Consider the following 7278-nt stretch of genomic DNA (forward strand, 5'->3'; position numbering starts at 1 on the left):
TATACTATATATAATTATATAAAATATTATACATATGTAGAGGAAAGCCCCCAATTATGAGATACGCGCCTAATATTATATGAGATAGCGGCGTTTTTGCTAAACTAGTAAACGCTATCTGTTGATTTTACCATGAATTTATTGCTCTTGGATTGAAAACTATTCAGTAGAAAATTCATTATTAGATCATGTCTGTAGTCATTGTAAAAAAAGATTTTAGAATTTGAATGTATTTTCAAGTTTCATTGAGATGAGCCTTTAAACCTTGTTTATTATTTAATAAATAAATATTAGTAATAAATTCTTCTGTAGTGATAGAGTAAGGTCGTACTAATAGAAAAATATGGGATATGTTGAATTGCTTAATTGCAGAAGTTAGATTTGATCGTAAAACCGTAAGGAAATCGTGGATACTCAGGGTATTTCTAATATGAAATAACTCATGCTCTCATGTCATAATAAAAATCGCTGCTAAAGTATAAATGTTATTGTATAATAATAAAAAGGACAATCGGAATGAACGTCGAGCGCCTATTTCTGCGATGCTTGATTTCAACTACCTGAAGACGAGTTCTGGATATAATATATCGCATACTCATTTTTCGCGCACGCAGATTGTGTTTGTTTGTATTTAAGAAACATTAAATAAAGTTTTTTAGTTGCAATACTGATGGGGTAACTCCGGCAAATACGCCGCGCTGGGATTTACGCCGCAGAAGTCAGAAAGAATAGAGAGAGGTAATTTTCCCGCAACTACTTCTGTTACATGCCCTTATGTTATATTAGTATTGTGTTATGATTTCAGTTTCTTACTGTTAATATTAATGAAATTATTATGAATTGAATCGATTTGTCATTGTTTTGAGTAACACCATCATAAATTACAATTTACATAAAATGATTACTGTAGGACGTGCAAAAGATTTAGTGATTATTTCATACATGAGTGTAGAGGAATAATAAAGCATGTTGTATAACAAAATGCAAGTACTTTGCTCTTGTATTCTTTGTTTAGTTTATTGTCTTATATATCCCACCTGTTTGGGATATACAGCATTTTTAGCGGGTGGGATTTATGTCCAAAGTATACAAAGTGGGCAAATTGAATTCAGTGCACTAAATGCAATAAACGCATTACATGAAATATGTACCTCATGCCATAACAGTTGTAATACATATGTGGGAAGATTGTAATTATTATTTATTATTTCATATATGTACGTATTTATCATTCTCATTCCTTAATAAAACTTTATAAACGCATTTCAAGTTAATGTGTCATTTTACGATTTATTTATATGCATTATTTGTAAATTTTTCATGAGCCGTACATATCCTCTTTCCCCCTATGAATAGCCATACGAGTATATCCCCTATGAGATATATGGCAAAAATACAAGGGTTTAAAAAAGTTCATTTTTTAATACGAAATATAAATATTTCGGATTTCCAATATTTTTTTTATAATAGTAGACGGTACAAAGTTTTTACTGTTCGTTTACTTTAAACATAATAAATAATACTTAATAAATTGAGTTTTTGATAGGTGCGGCGTATACATCGGAGTTACCCTATACTTTGTGTTTTACTATCGATTTCTCGGGGCATCTCATATTAGGAGCACAATTTTTGACTTTGCTCACTTTTTATATTTCTTTAATTAAAAAAAAAATAATTTGAATTAAATTTTATATAATATTATCTTAAAGCTTATTAAATTCTCTTCAAAATGACCTATTTTTTTAAATTCTGCCCATAGCCTTCTAGTATTTATCCAAAATGAACTCGATATCTCATAACAGAGGCCTTTCCTCTACATATCATACGCATATATAATAATTTTAATAACAAATTCGATTGAATGCACTCAGTGTGCACTGGTGCACATTAAAGCCGTCGTACACAAAATAACGTAAAGATATGTTTATACATAAATATAGAAATCGATTAAATCCTGAAACATTCAATATATTTTAATGTACTATTAGGGAAAATATGTATTTCATAATTCAAATTATTTCACTTTTATACAAATTAAATCAGTATAGAACAGCTTTAATATGCACCAGTGCGCACTAGTCCTTCCAATAGTATAATTTATGTTTTATTATATAATTCATATAATTTAAAAGTAAAATTATAAAATACAAATTACAAATATTGAAATACAAGAACTATACTGGCTTTTTATAATTACTATAACCAGAAATAAACATTATTTAAATTTGATAGCTGAAGTATGATAATAATACTGTATTGTTTTTGAAACTTTTACGAGTACTTCTCAGGGGTAATCTGCGCGACAAGAGAGGTATTATGTACAATGCTACACATAATACGCATAAAATGTAAAAAACGTGTAGAATATGCAGAAAACATGTAGAACACTTATAAAACGTGCCTATTCTAACCTAAAATAACTTATAATTGGGCTGTAATCCTACTTGTGACTTCGTCGCTTTTGAATGAGTTTTATTAATCTATACGTATGTATTCATATAGGCCGGTATTATTCATAGTCGATTCTTATATTTGAGACTGTCTTAAGTACAATTTTAAGATGTTATAATCAGAGGGCTGCATTGGCATCTTAAGACATTACTTAAAAGCGCAATCACACTACCGGTTGCGTTACGGTTTACAGTTGTAGATCGATCAATCACACTACAGATTGAATATACCTTACGTATGCGTGTCTATTATTTCTTATAGCAACTAATCAGAAAAAATATAAATTAAAACGTTTTGTGTGGACTAAGCCATACTTTTAGCGAAGGCAGTCTAGTGGTATGCATCATAATCTATTTCTAGAACTGTCACTTGAAAATCCGAACCGATTTCGAGGATAAGATACAGTTTTTATTGATTAATTAATCAATATATTAAATGATCTTAAAAGAATAAATACAAGAATGAGTTTGATTTTAAAATAATAATACTTTATTTTTTTTTCAATATTATTTTTCAATAATACTTTATATTATATTTATAGATGTCTACGCACTTTTGAATATCTTGTTAATAAAATTATACCTTTTGTTAAAAAAATTATGTCCAATTTGAAAGACATTGCGACACAAATAGGAGAATCACAGTTAATGCACAATAAATAACCTATCAAAAATATAATTGCAATCTTATTGGTTACGATTATAATGAGAAGGTTAAAAAATAGACTCACGTTTAAATTGTAACCTGCAACCTAACTGGTGAACTGCTTCGCTCTGATTGGTTGATTTTCAACATTAAACCGTAACCTCAATCGCAACGGAGCAACCTGTAGTGTGATTACGCTTTATAACGGTCTTAAAATAAGAATGGACTATGTATGAGTACCGTTTATAGATACAAAGAAATTAAAATATGAGCCATGAAGAACGAGATTCATAATTTCATGTGTTTCATGATTATGGACAAATGTACTTTGTCTTATAGGCAAAACAGTTATAAAATATAATAGTGAAAATTGTGACTGATTACATTTATGCCCTAGTCACATGCACATGCGTTTTAGGTACTTTCCACTGAAATAGAGCACGAAATTTGATTAATGAGTTTACAACACAATGAATTTAAAAATAATAAAAACTGAAAAGATTAGATAGATTCTTACGGATTTCTTTTTGCTTTCTTCCTTTTAGCTTTATCATTTTTCGCTAATAAAGCTATAGGCTGCTGGAAAAGTTTCTGCAATCTAGTACTTCCAGTGGCGTCAACGTTCTGCTACTGTCATATTCGTAAAATTAGACGTTTTTAATCTATAATTCAATTGACAGTTTGTACCCAAGCCAACTAGTTTTGTTTGCATAGTATTTTAAAAGAAGTTATTTTGTAAGAAAATGGAAATTTCGCGTGAAAATTTTCGGACAATTATTTTTTACGATTACAAATGTAATCTAATTCTGAAACAATGCATCGATCGACTTCATTTGACTTTTGGGGATGAAGCATCCAATAGGACTGTTTATAATTGGTTTGCCGAATTCCAGCGTGGACGTACCTTTCTTAGTAATGAATTCCGTGAAAGTCGTCCATCCACGTCTGTTGTTACCACTAATGTTGATGCCGTGCGTGAAATGATTGAGCGAGACCGGCATATAACATACCGCGAGATTCAGGCATCCTTAGGCATTGACATGAAAGCAATACATACGATTTTGCATGATCACTTGAGCGTACGGAAACTTTGCAGTCGTTGGATCCCACACAATTTGACCGAAGCTCAAAAACAGTGTTAAATGGAGCAAAGAAATGCTTAAGAAATTCAACCGAGATCGGTCAAATTTGGTCTACAACATCGTTACTGGGGACGAAACATAGATCTATTGGTATGAGCCTGAAAGTAAACAACAATCCACTGTTTGGGTATTTCAAAATGAACCGAAACCAACAAAAGTTGTTCGTTCACGCAGTGCTGCCAAGCAAATGATTGCTTGTTTCTTCGGTTATACCGGACATGTGACAACCGTGGCTTTAGAGGATCGAAGGTAAATACTGATTGGTATACAACAATTTGTTTGCCAGAAGTCATAAATGAATTGCGTAGAACAAACCGAAATCGTCGCATCATCCTTCATCATGACAATGCCAGCTGTCACACAGCACGTCAAACGTTCATTTTTTATCCAACAATAATGTTGAATTGATGACTCATTGTCCGTATTCACCTGATTTATCAAGTATCTAATGACTTCTTTTTGTTCTCAAACATTAAAAATAAGATGCGTGGTGAGCGATTTGAGTCGCCTGAAGCAGCTGTTGAAACATTTCGTACACTGATTTCTGAGGTTACAGCCTTAGAGTGGAAAAAATGCTTCGAAAATTGGTTCGAGCGTATGCAAAAATGTATCGATCTTAAAGGCGAATACTTCGAAAAACAATAAAGCTATTTATCGAATTTTACATGTTTTTTTCCATATTGTTTGCAGAAACTTTTCTAGCAGCCTATGTACATATAATCTTAAATGATGTTTTCTGAATGAAAGGAATTTTATGCAGCAGAATACTTCGGTTAGTTAGCTGCGCATAAAACTTCATTCATAAAACATAAGGTATTATGTGTAACTAACTCTGATACTTCTGTACAGAAAGTGTGCATTTTGCAGGTTACTCTGCGTCCAGATCTATTATTAAGTTAGTTTAGTATACAAACGTTTAATAAACATTGCAGTTCATCAGGACGCGGAGCAACCTGTCAAGATACTGTATCAGAATATTGAATTGAATTGCTCTTTGCCCTTGATCAAATAAATTGTAATGTTCACAAAATTTTGCAGGGTGCGGTCTACTTGGTGCTATAAATGCTTCAAAGCATTTGATTAATTAATCGGAAGAAAGAATTTTACTAATTGACCAATAAAAAAATGCTTAGAATTATTTATAGTATTAAGTAAACTCTAGCTGTTGGCGGGACATAACTAACGAAACGTATAGTTTCTGTAAAAAATATTGAGTGAAGTAAAGAGGTTAGATCTGCTTGTTGAGTAATTAAACATTAGTTGGATTCACAAGTAAGAACCAATTATGCTCATTTGCTCGCAAGTATGTCTAGCCGCTTTGCCAGCTTGAACTTGCTCATTATTATTGAAGCCTATTCACTATGCTACTAGACAGCATAAACGTACGCTCAGCGTAGGAGACGCAAAATTCGGAGGAGCAAAATTTTAATAGACACAGACGAGGTATGTGTAATGAAATTAGTGGAGTATCTATTCCATACTTGTAAAAAAGATAATCCTACATTGATTAGAGCTTGAGTTATTAAAAGTTTTCTGAAGAAAAAAAGAGAACATTTTTATTGTTGGAAAAGTAGTCCAAAAATGGGCTATCTCCATAATGTATTAGAATAACAGAATATAATGCAAAAAAATATAGGTATTCTTTAATTTGTGCCAGAATAACAGAATTTAATATTAGAAATGTACTAAAAGGCAAAGAATATTAGAATGTTGACCGATAAACGTTAATTTATTTTTTATTGCGTTCATTGACAATAATCACATGTATACCTAATAATTTCTTGCAGTTTTTATACAATCAAGATGTGTCCACAAAGTACATTAAACATTGCACTCACAATTATATTTTCTTATTATCTGAGAAATTTTGATCACAAAATATACAAGTTATAATTATCAACAAGTCAATGGTATATAATTGTTGATCATTACCGTAGCTCTTATTTGCAATATAGTATCATGAAATTAAACAATATTAAGAATCTTTATTTTAGATTGCATATGTGAGAATACAATCAATACTAGAAATTAAATGCCTATAACGGTTGAAGCAGGATCTTTAATGCTTAAATAATTCAACCTTGAATTACTATATGTACTATATACTTGTATATGCTTGCATATATATCATATTTGTAGCCATTCAAATTGCGCGCCGAATTGTTTTTCCGGACTATAAACGCAATTAAACTACTTTAGTAATTGCAAATTAAATTAACAAGCAATTTTAATAATTTGGTGCTCAATCAGGCATCATATTATAAAGATGTTCATATGTTAAAAACACTTAATTTATCGCGAAAAATATTACCTTGGTCGGGAGTCGAAACCGGATCTCTTGTATTCCATCGTAAGCCTTTAACTACCGAGGCCTTAGTAATATTCTTCGCAATAATTGGTACATATAAGGAAATAACATTTTTCGTAAGCGACGAATATAAATAATATTTTAGAATCTTTATTTTAGACCACATATGTGAGAACACAATCAATACTATACAATACTATACAATAGAAATTAAATGCCTATAACGGTCCAAGCTGGATCTTTAATGCTTAAATAATTCAATCATGAAATTAAGTTTCAATAAGGAACACAATGTATTTCCATTTCAACTTAATATGGCTTTTATTCACACCTACACTGTTTACAGATTATAAATAATTTTATTAAAAATTATAAGTACATTTTTAGAAAAAAAATTACATGTTTGCGTAAATTTTCAACCGTCGAAAAACTAACAGTTATGTGTAACTCATAATACACTGTTTCGAAAGCAACAAAATTATCTATATGTTATCAAATTACAGTGCCATAAGGAACTGAAACTTCGTTTGCCCTCATATTTAGACCTTCTCTAACAGTTCAATACGGTAACGCAACGTTACTTCATGTCTCTTCTTTTATGATACTAGCGTGCATTCTTTTCTTATGTGATCTATATTTTAATAAAACTCAGCTATTTTTGACGCGAGAACATTATTTAAGATGATAAAATGGACTGTTTCTCCTACTTGCATAAATCAAAGTACACAAAAA

The sequence above is a fragment of the Trachymyrmex septentrionalis genome, unplaced genomic scaffold (genome assembly GCF_001594115.1).
Source record: "Trachymyrmex septentrionalis isolate Tsep2-gDNA-1 unplaced genomic scaffold, Tsep1.0 scaffold135, whole genome shotgun sequence".
NCBI lineage: Eukaryota > Metazoa > Arthropoda > Insecta > Hymenoptera > Formicidae > Trachymyrmex > Trachymyrmex septentrionalis.